Below are 13,617 nucleotides of genomic sequence, written 5' to 3'. Positions count from 1 at the left end.
AATATCTGTAATTGGCAGGTAGTTGGTGAAAAACATCATACGCAGTTATATTTTAAAAGATTAAGAAGACACCAACTGAAGGCTTACAAGATGTAAACAGGCTAGGATAAAATTTAATGAGAAAAACCTTAATGGAAATCATTAAAAAACATTACAAAAAGTGCATTTGCTGCATGTCCCTGCCTACAGAGAACACCTGCTAATGTGATAAAATCATATGCACAAACCTTACATGTAGCAGGGTCTGTTGTGCCTGAGGTATAGCAGTAACCTCTGGATGAAAGCACTCCACCCCAGGGGAATGCCCTTGACCTCCCAGAGCTCCCAGAGACTAAACCACCAACCAGAGCACACATGGAGGGACCCATGGCTCCAGCAGCATAGGTAGCAGAGGATGGCATTATCAGGCATCAAAAAGAGAGGACCTTGGCCCTGTGAAGGCTCAATACCCCAGTGTAAGAGAATGCCAGGGCAGGAAGATGGGGGGTGTGGCTGGGTGGGGGAACACTCTCATAGGGGAGGGGTGATGGGATAGGGGTATTCCAGAGGGGAAATTGGGAAAGGGGGAAACATTTAAAATGTAAGTAAAAAAAAAATATCCAAAAGAAAAAAAAAATCAGTTACCACCATTAGATTTGGGCCACTGATCCACCATCAGGCTATGAGCTCTTGTACCCCTTATTTGATCTGAGGTTATAGATTAAATAACCATGATGGGTGTATTTTATATACATAATCCCATGGGAACTTTGTATTTTTTATTACCAAAACGTACTTCTAATTCTATAAGTTTCAAAAAAAAAAAAAAAAAAAAAAAAAAAAAAAAAAAAAAAAACAAAACAAAAAAAAAAACTCAGTAATAAACCCCCAAGTCTCACGAAGCGGCGCATATGTATAAGATGCACAATGGCCATCCCTTTCCATGTCTATGAAACAGGAAGGGCTGCTGGGGAGCTTCTCACAGGTCACCCCCACACTGGGGTTGGCTTTTCAGCGGAGCAGCTGCAGCCGTCACACTCCTGTGTGCTCAGTGGACCCGCTGGAGTCAGGACTGGAGCTCGGCAGAACTGTTACTGTGGTCTGCTGTTGGTGCCCTGTCTGGGCTAAGCCAACACCTGTTCGTGCCTCCTCGGGAAAAGGACAGCCGTGTCCTCCAGGCAGCTCAGCTGAATTCCTGGTAGCCACCAGGGTCAGCTGCAATTCTTAAACGCTGGTTGTGATAAACACAAAAATGTCCTCAGATGTAGACCAAATCCATCAATATGGCACATTCAACAACTGCTTATTGCTTTTGTTTTTTTTAAAAGTTGGGGTCTCATTATGTAGCCCTTTTGGCCTAGAACTTTCTATGAAGACCGGGCTGGCTTCAAACTCAGATCTCTGATTGCCTCTGCTTCCTGGGTGCTGGAATTAAAGACACGTGCCACTATACCCACCTCAAAAGTAATTTTAGTACTCTAACACTTCTTAGAAAGTGACAATGTCATCTTAATTAATAATTTCTGATACATATGAATTCCAATGTTTTATGAATATACATATATTCCATACATGAAAAAAGCTTACTATCTTCTTAATGAAATGCTGGTGCCAGGTAAGGCATTTAGAATTTATTGAAATTTCATGGTTCTTTTTATCCAAAAAAAATGGCTTGAAAATACACAGGTGACAAGAGGGGTCCTCTCCTGAGTGAACTTTCTAACATGAAAGATTCTCTGTCTGAAATGCTTTCAGAATGGGTTACAACGATTTTGCATGATGTTGCAGAAAAGCTCGTGTAGAATGTTCTATCACTCAGACCAGAGGTTCATAAACACATACGAAGCCTCTGCTCTCTCCAATAAGACAAGTCCTTAAACCACTGTCTTGTGCTCTACCCTCTTCTCGAAGATAAACTTACCTGCCTTTCTGGCCATGAGGACAAATTCGGGGACAACGTATTGCAAACATTCGGGGTTGAGGCCGGAAAGAGATGACTCATTACAAACGTTAAAACTTGATAAAACTTAGGACATGTTCTCTCCACAACACCACACACACAGGCTGCCAGGCCCGGGTAAAAGAAAAGTGAATCTTACTTAGCACGAAGACCTGTGCATATAGGACCTCACAATGACATTTTCCCATACCTATAACCACTCTGGATATGCCTTCCCATGTTTACAGCATCCCCTCGCTCATGAATTCTCCCACGTGGAGGTCAACTTTCCATAAAAGGGTTGTCCACATACATTACATTCAGGTACGCCCAGCCTGTGAGCTCTCCAGAGTGTTTCCACTGGGTAAGTCTGGTCTGTATCTGTCACACTCTGTGGTTTCTGAGGAGTGGGGGTTTTCTGATGCCCACGTCTGTTACACTTATGTGAGTGTACGGTTATCTATTTGAGTTCTTGCACATAACCCAAAAATATGAAATATTTCTACATTCTTTAAAATCACACTCTTTTTTTTTTTGGTTGATGTTCAGTTTTTATATTCATGGGTTTGTGTTTTCTCTAGTGGTGACATGTCTTTGTCTTATAGAACCAAGTTTGTGCACACACGTTAAATCGCTATGGCTTATCCCACGGGCCTTCTTTGGTATGCAGGAGGGTTCCTCACCTAGTGACTGCTGAGATCTGACGTCTAGGAACAGGTTTCTCCACGCACTGCGCTCACCCCACTTCTAAGCTGTGTGTGATGTGCAGTGAGTTTATCTGCTGTTGGGGCTCCCTCCCCTTTCCTCCTCTAGAGCTTGAGGACCCTGCCACACATTTGTTGGAAATGTTTCCTCGTCTTTACATTCATAACGCCTCTCGGCGGTGAGACTTCTCTGACGTGTACTAGGTTTGACATGTGGCAGGTGGACATCTGTACGTGACACTGACAGGAACCTCTGTGACACACACGGAGAGGAGACAGATGTCTGACATGCTTTGCTGCATTCTTGACATTCAGAGGGCTTCTCACCTGTGGGCACCCAAAAGATTCTCGGAGATGGGACTTCTGACTAACCGCTACCCTCAGGGTTTCTATCAGTACAGGTTCTCCAGTCTTACTGAAGACGGACTGTTCAAGGCCTCACAGCCAGAGTGTCTCACCTGCAGAGTTTCTCCAATAGCTAAAGTCTGACATCTGGCAGAAGTCTCCTGAACATATCCCACACTGGTAGGTTTCTCGTGTTCTGAGTAGTACACTAATTAACGCCGAGGTCTGACTTAAGACCGACAGAGTCTGCAGCCTTTACATGGGTCGACACCTCTCACCTCTCTGCGGCACATGAAGAGAGGATAAACGGCTCCCACCTTTTCTGACCTGTCTGCGCTAGGATGTCTGGGGAGGTTCGTCTTCTCATAGGCTTCCCCAGATTTCACGAGTGAGGTTTCTCACCCAGGTGGGTTTTCTGGTGTATAGTGAGGTAAGACTTGACACTGAATGACTTACTACATTCTCTGCACTCAAAGGGCTTCTCACCCGTGTGAATTCTCTCATGTGTGGAGAGATTTGACTTCTGGTTGAAACGTTTCCTACAGACACTGCACTCATATGGTTTCTCGCCTGTGTGAATCCTCTGATGTACAATGAGCCCCGACTTTATACTGAAAGTTTTCCCACACTCCTTACATTCGTAGGGCTTCTCGCCCGTGTGGACTCTCTGGTGTATAGTCAGGTCACATCTCCGTTTAAAGGCATTTCCACATATGTTACACTCATAGGGCTTCTCCCCCGTGTGGGTTTTCTGATGTACACTGAGATTTGACTTTACACTGAATAGTTTCTTACAGTCTTTGCACTCATAGGGCTTCTCCCCAGTGTGAGTTCTGTGGTGCAGATAGAGATTCTGCGTGTGTTTAAAGGCTTTCCCACACACTTTACACTGATAGGTCCTCCCACATCTGTGCCGTCTACGAGGCTGGTCGTTGATTTTTACAGATATATTGGACTCATGGGGCTTTTTACCTGTGTGTGGTCTCCGCTGCACACTGAAAGCTGAGTCTGGGCAAAATGTTTTCACACAAATACTCTCTTTACTTGAGCAGACACTCTGATTAGCCCTCAGCTTTGGCATCTGATGCACACATTTCTCGTCATCGACGTTACACCCACGGGGTTTCCCCCATGCATGCAGAGTGTGCTGAAGGCCTGCTTTTGTACGGGATGCTGGCTCGCCGTCAGTACACTTACCACATTGGCTTTTGAGGCGTGGTTTTGAATGCTGAGTGTGGTTACATGTGTCAGAGAATGACGTCTTACACATGTTACAATCGAAAGTTTCTTTCCTTACGTGAGTCCCTTCTTGGGCACTAAGAGCCAATTCAAAGGTGTTCGTCGAGCTGTCCCCCAAAGGAAACACTGTGTCTGCCCGTACAGTGCTCGCATCGAAGGTTTCACCATGTTGAGCATCCTGGCTGTGCGGCTGCCCACTGAGACCCAGGCTAAGGGGTGCGGGAGGCCTGCAGGGCATCTTAGTCGCATTAAGCTGATCAAGTTCCTCCGTAGCCAGCATCACAGTGGGCTCACCAGGGAGATGCACATCTTCCCGTGTATCGAGCTCCTTAGAGCTCATTCTAGAAGCGTCCCCGTTCTTAACAGCCAGGTGCAAAACATGGTTTGAATTCAGATTAAACATTTCCCCAAATCTGCCCCTCTCCTCAGCTGAGGCGCTGCCAGTGGTTACCAGGTGGCTCAAATGTCTCTTTCGATGGTCCCACCTGGTCTCCTTCAGGCCCATCACAGGTTGCAGAGCTGAAAGGAAATAAAAGTGGCCCCACATGACAGAATCCCAATACCAGGGCGAAGCAGTACCTCGATAATGGCATCATATAACAAAGTAGGAGCTGGAGAGATGGCTCAGAGGCTAAGGACACTTGGTGCTCTTGCAGAGCTTCTGCTGGGCTAAAATTTCATAGTCAGTGCTGCACAAATCTGCCGACTTAAAGTAAGTTCTACAATGAAAAAGGCTGAAGGCTCACTGTATGTTACAATTTCCTCATCAAACAGAAGCCTTTCAACAGGGCCCTGTTCATTTGGCCTCCAGGCCGAGGGTCTCCTGGACGTCTCGCCAAACCTTGGTCTGCCCTACTCAGAGTCTTCGCAGGTTGATACGACAATTTGATTTTGGACATCTCTTTTTATGTTAGAATTCTGCAGGTGGATGCCTGAAACCTATCTTTCCAATAGTGACTTAGAAATACTGTTAATTTGGAACTGCTAATGAAATCCCAATTACTCTGAAGGCTAGAACTCCTATAAACCTATGAATTATGTACCAAATTCCCAAGTCTCAAAGTTAATCTGAAATTCATTTTAAAACAACTTCCTTAAAACTCTTCAGCCTTAGAACTGCCCTATATTTTCTCATTCATTTATCCAGCTAAGGAAACCTATATTTGTGGTTATTAAGCGCTTTGAACAAGGCAAACTTGTCAGATCACCACTACTGGTCCCACATAGCAGACCAAAGTCTCTGAGGACTCAAATAAAAATGATGAATGCATTAATAACCCCACGAACAAGTGCTTGAAGTGAAAGATTCCGTAAGAACAGAGGGAAAAGGACAACGAGATTTAGAATAACTAATGAAATGCCTAAGAAGAATGGGTCCATTTGCCAATGAGAACTTCCCTTGGACATGATATAAGGAGCATCTGATTAAGCAGTTAAGTCTCAAGCTTGGAGTCTCAAGGCGTCAAAATTGAATAAAAGAACTTCACCCCCCTCCCATCTGATGAGCACTCACTAGGGTGGACCACTCACTATGGGCTGTAGCCTAGGACGTATTCACTGACCTTGGAGGCTCTGGTCTGGGGCAGCGGCTTCCTTCCACGGCCCAGCTCCTTGCTCCAACTTCAGGATCAACTCAGGTTTGGCATCACATTGATCTATTAATAGGAGATATTGTACAGGTTGTACCTCAGTTTCAAAATACTGGTTTCAGACTCTCAGCAATGATGTGAACATGCTATGCGAACATGGCATTTATAACCAATATCGAGGACATGAAAAGAAACGCATAGAGAATAAAAGCAGTATTCTGACTGACCACCTGGATCAAGAAAAAAAAAAAAAAGCAAGTGAAGAATTAAAAAATATATTGAATTAACAGAAATCTAAACGTCCTCGGCCGGAAGCTGCAGGAGCTGGCAAGATCAGCAGATGGGAAGGATTTATTACAAACAAACAGCAAGAGAGCAGTAACAGTAAGAGTTATTTTTCTTTTCTTTTCTTTTTTTTTTTAAATAAAAATCTTTTGGTTTCTTGGATTCAGTTCCAGTTTCTGCAAATCTATTCTTGGTATTACCAGATCACCTTACACCACTAAAATTAGATAAGATGTCTGGAGAGAAGCCTTCTTTTGGAACAACACCAGGGGACACAGCAGTGAAAGGAACCTCTCAGCCAGCTCTCCAAGTGAGCGGATCTGGCAGCTTTGTACACAAGCAGGAAGCCACATTGAAAATGAAGTAATATTTGTACTGGTCAAAGCACCTGTCAGGCCACAAGGGAAGTCCTCCCCTTCTGTTTCCTAGCAGAACGTGACTGCAGAGTCACCCAGAATTCACCGAAGCCCATGAGAGTAAAAGTCAGTTAGAAACTTTGAAACTGTGTTGGCTTGTTCTGCACCATCAGGGGCAAGAGCAAACAGCTGGAATGTAACGTCCTTAAGGTGCCCTGGGAATGCTTAGAGCTGGTTCTGCCCTAAGAGGAGTTAGAGCACCATCAACTCAAGGCAACCAGAGCAGCAAGTCACACACTCTCTCTCTCTCTCTCTCTCTCTCTCTCTCTCTCTCTCTCTCTCTCTCTCTCTCTCTCTCTCTCTCTCTCTCTCTCTCTCGATGTTTGAAGGAAGTTACCATTAACATAAACAGATCCTCACAAAGATTCCACCTTTGTAACACCTAACATCTGCCCAGTTTAACAAGGAAAGTTTGATCCCCTACATCTGTGTCAACGCTACAAAAAGGGACTGTTCAAAGTAATCAACAACAGTGACATTTGGAACGGTTGCAAATTTTAATTAAATGAATAAAGGGCTGGGTGTTGGTGGTGCACGCCTTTAATCCTAGCACTTTAGAGGCAGAGGAAGGTGGACTTGTGGGTTCAAGACCAGTCTGTTCTACAGAGTGAGTTCTAGGACAGCTGGACTACAAAGAGAAATCCTGTCTTGAAAAACAAAGCCAAAAACTAACCAACCAACTCACCAACCAACCAACCAACCAAACAAACAAAAAAAACCCCCAAAAGAACAATCAAAACCTAAGTTCAAAACATACTGAGAAGAGACAGAAGAAAACATTGTGCACAGGCGGGAAGAAAATGCAGAGATCATCACAACATAAAAGAGGAACCAGCAGCAAATGTGCCGGTTTCACAAGAGGCAGGAAGAACAAATCTTTCAACGTCTGTGAAGCTGGACAGAGACTGGATAGCCCTGTGATGGAGAGGGATGGCAAGCCTGCCTCTTACCGTATGAAAAGCCAAGTAAAAACTCCAGTGTAGACTTTATAAAACCAACACTAGAAAACACAGGGAGAACACAAAAGGTATATGTGTAGGCAAAGGCCAACTTTTTAAGCCTGATACCAGAAGCACAGTTAACAAAAGCAAGCACTGAGACCAGCATCACGGGCCGGAGAACTGGCTCAGTGGATGAAAGTACTTACTGAGCTTGCAGAACTGAGGTCAGCTCCAGCACCCACGTAAGGCTGCTCACAATGCCCGGAGCCCCAGCTTCTGGCTTCCGCAGCTTATGTGCACAACTTATGTGCACAAATCAATATATATAAACAAAATTTTAAAAAATTAAACATAAAAACAGGATTATATAAAAATCCTAAACTTTAGTTCAGAAAAGCTAACAGTGGAGAGAGTTAAAAAAAAAAAAACACAAAAAAGGACAAAATATTTACAAATTCTACTGATGATGGACTGCCTTCCAGTTTATATAACGTGCTGGCATCAAAGTGAACAAGCTGACGAATTCTGGGCAAATGGCCACAACTGATACTTTTCCAAAGACGCACGGATGTGAACATCCCTAACCATCACAGAAGCTCAAGACAAACAACTCTGGGCTCTCACGGTACCACGGCTACAATGATTATCAAACACTCAGCATTACTAATGCTAGTGAAGACACACGGAAAGGAAACGTCTGTTGCTGGGAATGTAATTAACAGGTACTGAAGAACAGCACGGCGCTCCCTAAAGTCCTAGAAAGTGAACTGCACACAGAACGATACGACCCTTGGAACACACAGTGCTGGAGCACAGCCCTTGCAATCCCCCTGCGTGTTCTGAAGAGACCCCTGTACAGTTGCGGTACCGACTCTACCCTAGTGGCGCCCACCCTCAGATGAACCGATAAGAAAACGTGCTAAGTACAGAGAGGGTGACCTCATCCGGCTATGGAAAAGGCCCCGAATTTTCTCCCGTAGGACCACGAAAGACACGCATTAAGTGAGGGAGATCAAAACGAGAGAAACAAACACTGCCTGCTCACAGCCGTGGTTGGAAGCTGATGTTAGTGTGAAGGAGCATCTAGCCATGGGAGCCTAGGGACAGTGTGAGGGAAGGAGGGAAGATGGTTGACAGATAGAGGGGCACAGGTGGATGGAAACGTAACTCCCACTGCCCCACAGCACACAAAGCTAATGCAGTTGACAACAATTACTTGAAAGTAAGGCGGAGGGAGCTTTACAGGGCTTGAGAGCTGACTCAGCGTGTACGAGCACTTGTTTTTCTCGCACAGGACTTGGATCTGATTCCCAGCACATACATGGCCATCTATAACTATCCATAACTCCAGTTCCAGAGGATTTGACATCATCTGATCTCTTTGGGCACCAGGCACACATAGAACACACACACATACAATCAGGGAAAATATTCATATACATTAGATAAGTAAATAAGAGAATAAGAGGGAAGGTTTTAAATGTTCTCAATAGACAGAAATGATATATCTAAGGTTATAGACGTTTAAGACACGTATCCTCATGTATACTACCCAAATATTGAAATGACAATGTTCATTATAAATAGAGAGTTACTGTGTGTCACTTGAAAGCCTGGAGGTAGCAGGCTTGCTTAGTATGTGCAAGGGTCTAGGTTTGGGCGCTAACATAGAGAAAAAGCAAAACCAACAAGCACCACTCACTGATTGAATTGGCTCCTGTATTTACCAAAAGGAACAAGCTTCTAATAGCACTGCTGGGGGCTTTCACTCACTCAAGGACAGCAGGCTGCTGTAGGTCTCCAGCATCACGTCCCTGTAGAGCTTCCTTTGAGCGTCGTCCAGGTCCTGCCATTCATCCCACGTGAAGTCCACAGACACATCCTCAAATGACACCAAGCCCTGCAAAGAGACGACTTTCCTCAATCCAAGCCTCCAGCCTTAGGTCAGGGGCAGGAACATGTGAGGCGCTCCTCTCCACAGGCTCCTCTTACATGAGATTCTTTATTAAGGAAGGACGCCCCCTGCCTCCCTCCCTCCAAAAAAACCCTACAAGATGCAATTTCCCTAGCTTGGTGATGAGTGGCTCAGGTAGTAAGTAGATGCAGACTATTATTATACTTTGGTTTTCTATTTAAACACACGCCTCAACTCCAAAACTGTTACTCATAATATACGTCCAAATTCATTTTCATAGGTAGCCTCATACATCCTTCTTAAAACCAGAAGAGTTGCTAGTATTTGCAAAGAAATACACGCCACCGGTATTCTGTAATGAAGGGTGAGCTGGCTGGGTGTGCTGATGTACTCCTTTAATCCATGGGCGTGAGAGGCAGAGCTGGGGAGAGCTGGGCCTGAGGCACGCCTGGTCTACATAGGGAATAAAGTGAAACCAGGAAGAATGACAATCACTGTGGTGGGCGGGAGTTACAAGGATCTTAGACATGCTTGTCTAGACTTTCTGTCCAAATGCCTAACGGGCCATCACACAAACAAGAGCTTACAACAAGCTGTTACAAAGAACATAAAGAATTAGAAATTCCAGAGGCAGCTAATGTCATCAAACTGAGTTTAAATGACTTTAAAGCAACTTAGGACAGTCAACAAAGGATGGAAAATACACTCATATTCAGTGACAGAGGAAAAGAGGCAGATGTAGAAAGCTGCACAGGACTTTAACATTTATTCTGGGAAAACAAGGAACTTCAACATTGGATCATTTATTAGTATATTTAAGGTGATTTCAGGCCTGGTGGCTCTTCTCTGTGATCCTAGCACTTGTAAAGTGAAGACAAGATGAGTTCAAGTTCAAGAGCATCCCAGGACACATGAAAGACTTCCTTTCAAAACAGAAACACGAACACACACGCATGCACACACACACACACACACACACACATGCACGCACACACGTAGGTACATACAATCCATGAAATACTTTGTTTCAAAATAGGAACATGAACACGTGTACACACACACACAACTATGTATAGATGTGTGTACAAACATGTTTCAGAATAAACATTTATCTATGGAAAAACTACATGGCAAATCCTTGAGCACAGGAATTCTTTCAGTCTTACATTTTCTTACTCAATTTCTTTAATATTGAGAAGTCTTCACAATAGAGCCTCAGGATTCAGTTATTACATTATTAGGCTCATTGAATTTATATTATAAATATGACTGATTTATTTCTCTGTACAACGGTTGCTAGTTTATGGAACTTCTCTTGAGTTTTAGGTGCTGATTCTATTCTTGACATTCTGTTCAAAGAATTATGGGATGTGAGAATTTCCTGGTGGAGTTCTTAGGGTGACAGGTATGTGATCACACCTCCTGCAAATGAAGATGATCCGTTTCTGTCTTTTCTATCAGTATCCTTTGCATTTCTCTCTCTTGTCCTATTGCACTGGCAGAGACGTCAGCCACTGCCCAGTTTGAAGAGCCTTGTCTTGTTAATGAGTTTAAAGGAAATATTTCAGCATTTCACATTAGTGTAACAGTAGCTAGGAGTTTGTCAGAAGCATAGGCATGGGCCGGAGAGATGGCTCAGCGGTTAAGAGCACTGACTGCTCTTCCAGAGGTCCTGAGTTCAATTCCCAGCAACCACATGGTGGCTCACAGCCATCTGTAATGGGATTTGATGCCCCTTCTGGTTTGTCTGATGGCAGCTACTGTGTACTCATATAATAATATAATAAATAAATCTCCTTTTTAAAGTACAGGCATAAGAAGCATAGAACTGTTTGAAAAAGACTTTAAAAGCTCTAGAATCTATTACAAGAATTGACAAATCAGAGAGCATGGAATTAATATTTTGCACAGCAAAGAGAACACCAGAGAGTCTACAGAATGAGACAAAGATCATTGGCAGGGACATATTTAATAGGAACATCTACTATGTCTAAAGAACTCAAAAAAGTGAACACCACACTCAGAAATAATCCAACTACTGAACGGGCAAACCAAATGAGCAGATATTCCTCATATGACAAAGTACAGATACCCAACAGGTAGATGAAAAAATGTTCCATGTCACCAGCTCCCAAGAAAATGAAAATAAGCGCCACCGTGGCATCAAGATTTCACCCATTAGAGCAGTTATCAATTAAAAATGAACTGTTGCTGAGGACTCCAGAAACTTATACATCGCTTACACATCTAAACTACTGCAGCCACCGTAGAACCAACATGAAAGTTCCTCAGAATACTAACACTATAAATCCCACAGGCTTCAGATATTCCAGTCCTGGAAATGTCCTCAAAGGAGTCTGAGCCAGCCTCTTACAGGGACACATGCTCATCCTTCGTGATTACTGTGGTAATATTCACATCAGTCAAAAATGGAACCAGCCTGAACGTCTGCGGAAGGTTAAGGAAATATACACAATGGAATTTCATTCAGCCAAAGAATGAAATTATAACATCTGCTAGGAAAACGCATGGGACTGGAAGGAATTATGAAATGGAAATAAGCCAGAATCGGAAAGACAATCCTCACATTTTCTGTCATACTGGGATATGGATGTAGATACACACCACACATAAGTGTATGGAGATGTGGAAGACATGGTGGGGGGGCGGTAATGAACACAGGTGACACTAGAGAAGGGGGCCACTGGAGGAGAAGGAGTTCAGGAGGAGGTGGGGCCAGGGAGACAAAGGCAGTCCCATGGTAAAACAAGAACGAAATATAATGTCATGGGCACAGGGGTCACACACATGTGACTATGTAACCCCACAGCTGGAGCTGTTGCTTACCTTAACACCATCACATCTTACATCCCAAGAAATGCCGAGAGCACACACCAGCCAAAGAGGATCGTTCTGTGTTTACAGAAGGCACCACAGATCCTGAGGCTGGACCGGTGAGCGTTTCAACACATGGTAAGCAGTAGCTACATGCACATGTGGAGTGATATTAAACCCATATATAGAGTGAATCAGCACTGAGGAGTTACAAGCTAGAAGTGCTCTGCTTATATTTTTTTGGAAGAAAAAAAAAAGGCCTTTCTAAAAGAAACTATAGGCTAATAAAGATATAACTAGAAGTCAAGACATTTGAGTATGTGACAACAGAAACAGCAGTCACAAGAAAATGAACTGCTTTCAGTAAACAAAACAAGACTTTACTTCTGGGCTGGGGAAATGACTCAGCGGGCGAAGGCCTGCCACAGAGCCCCGGTGACTTGAATTCAGTCCCTAAGACACATGGTGGAAGGAGAGAGTTGTTCTCTGACCTCCATGTTCACACAGGTGCACACACAAAAACAAAAACGAATGTTAAGCCTTACTTCCAGACAGCTATTAAAGATATTTAATATAAAAACGGCTAGACTTAGCATTCGGGGAAGCAGGAAGAAAGCCCTCGTTCTTCATAGCCACTGCCTTCTACAGCTGGGTACTCAAATACTGCAAACTAAAAATACAACTATCCAATTAAAAAAAAAGATTAAAAAAAAGAAAGAAACTGATAATCAATTTTGCTTGGTCTACTGTCATGGAATATTCAGATCTGTGCTCCTGTTTTGACCTGTGGTCCGTTTTGACAAATGGCATCCCACTGCCTTCTTTTTCTTTCTCCTACTTACTCCAGGCCTTTACCACAGCCACCTGTTAGCAGCATGGCTCATCAGCATTCAGGCATTACTACTGAAGAAACAGAACCTTCTAGTCTGGCAGAGACACCAGAAGAGGACATTGGATTCCATTACAGATGGTTGTGAACCACCATGTGGTTGCTGGGATTTGAACTCAGGACCTCTGGAAGAGCAGCCAGTGCTCTTAACTGCTGAGCCATCTCTCCAGCCCCAATTCCAATAAGAAAGCATCTATTTGTCTTTAGGCAACCAAGCTCTCTTCCAAACCACAGCATCACACGCTGCCACTGGCTCAAGAATGAATAACAAAGCCAGCAGGTTTGCAGCTCACAACATTAGACCTGGGGGGGGGTGGGGCGGTGGGGATGGGGGATGGGGGTAGGGGTGGGGGGGAAGCCAAGGACAATGAGGGAAGAAGAAAGTCCAGAAAAGAAAAAAACCCTTCTAGTGTAGGGTAAAAGCCATCTGGTTTGTTGTTATCAGTACCCTATGCAGGGAAAGAATGAAGGAAGTGATGATCATTTGACAAGGGGAGCTTGGGATGCCTTTGCATATCAATATCAACGCAGGAGTCCAGCT

The sequence above is a fragment of the Micromys minutus genome (assembly GCF_963924665.1).
Source record: "Micromys minutus genome assembly, chromosome: 10".
In the NCBI taxonomy this organism is placed as follows: domain Eukaryota; kingdom Metazoa; phylum Chordata; class Mammalia; order Rodentia; family Muridae; genus Micromys; species Micromys minutus.
Note: the sequence above shows the minus strand (reverse complement) of the source record.